Here is a 1698-nt window from a genome sequence, read left to right on the forward strand (position 1 = left end):
GCACTGTGGCCTCACAGCAAGAAGGTCCTGGTTCAGTGGTTAGTACTGTTGCCTCACAGCAAGACGGTCCTTGGTTCAGTGGTTAGCACTGCTGCCTCACAGCAAGACGGTCCTGGGTTCAGTGGTTAGTACTGCTGCCTCACAGCAAGAAGGTCCTGGGTTCAGTGGTTAGCACTGTGGCCTCACAGCAAGACGGTCCTGGGTTCAGTGGTTAGCACTGTGGCCTCACAGCAAGACGGTCCTGGGTTCAGTGGTTAGCACTGCTGCCTCACAGCAAGAAGGTCCTGGGTTCAGTGGTTAGCACTGTGGCCTCACAGCAAGACGGTCCTGGGTTCAGTGGTTAGCACTGCTGCCTCACAGCAAGGTCCTGGGTTCAGTGGTTAGTACTGCTGCCTCACAGCAAGACGGTCCTGGGTTCAGTGGTTAGTACTGTGGCCTCACAGCAAGAAGGTCCTGGGTTCAGTGGTTAGCACTGCTGCCTCACAGCAAGAAGGTCCTGGGTTCAGTGGTTAGCACTGTGGCCTCACAGCAAGACGGTCCTGGGTTCAGTGGTTAGCAGTGCTGCCTCACAGCAAGAAGGTCCTGGGTTCAGTGGTTAGCACTGTGGCCTCACAGCAAGAAGGTCCTGGGTTCAGTGGTTAGTACTGTGGCCTCACAGCAAGAAGGTCCTGGGTTCAGTGGTTAGTACTGCTGCCTCACAGCAAGACGGTCCTGTGTTCGAACCCGAGGGCAGGGGGCCTCGGGTGTGGAGATTGCAAGTTCTCCCCGCATTTGCGCACACCTGTTTCCTCCCACACCAAAAGACACCCATGCTGGGTACGGACGGTACACTCCCGCCGTTGCCCTTGAGCAAGGTACTGGCATTACAGATGGAGTTAGTCCCCTAGGGCGTCTCTCTGCGGCTGCCCGCGGCTTCTGAGCGGTCAGGATGGGTCAATGCAGAGGAATCCTTTCCCCCCACAGGGATAAACAAAGTATTACTTAATGATCACACCAACTGTTGATGTTAGCCTCCAGTTAGATACGGTTGTGCAACTTTTAATACTTTTGTATCGTGAATTGTACCGCTGTGTCTCGGGGGGGGGGGGGGGGGGGGGCAGATACTCAAAATGGAAATCAATTCTATTCTGTACTTTCACAAAGTTGTTTACTTACTAAGCTACACTGCTACGGGCTGGATCGGTGCGGGACAATAGACATTGAATAGTTGAATAGTTTCAATAGACATTGAATAGTTATAGTTTGCTCGATTACGGTTTCATTCAATGTTTTGATCAAGTGACGTCCGCAATAACACACACACACATGTGCACATACGAGCACCACACACATTCACCCACGGGATGACCTCAAACCATGCAACACTACTTCGGTTTTCAACATTCCATATGTCTCAGGCTATGACTGATTTATTCTGGTGAAAGGTATTAATCTGATAACTGATTATTTTGGTTATTATGCTGCTTGAAGTTAAGAAACCCTGCTAACTCTGGGATTGGCCATTCAGCTGAGAGCTGCCATTGGCTGGGCCTCTCACCTGGTTAACTCGTTGTGTGTGTGTGTGTGTGTGTGTGTGTGTGTGTGATGATAAATGACTAAATGTAAATGTACCCTGTTTCTGTGTTTAATTGTACTGTACCTGCTTATGTTGATTGGCTTTCTTGTGTGTGTGTGTGTGTGTGTGTGTGTGTGTGTGTG

The sequence above is a fragment of the Notolepis coatsorum genome, assembly GCF_963971535.1.
Source record: "Notolepis coatsorum genome assembly, chromosome: 2".
NCBI classification, from domain to species: domain Eukaryota; kingdom Metazoa; phylum Chordata; class Actinopteri; order Aulopiformes; family Paralepididae; genus Notolepis; species Notolepis coatsorum.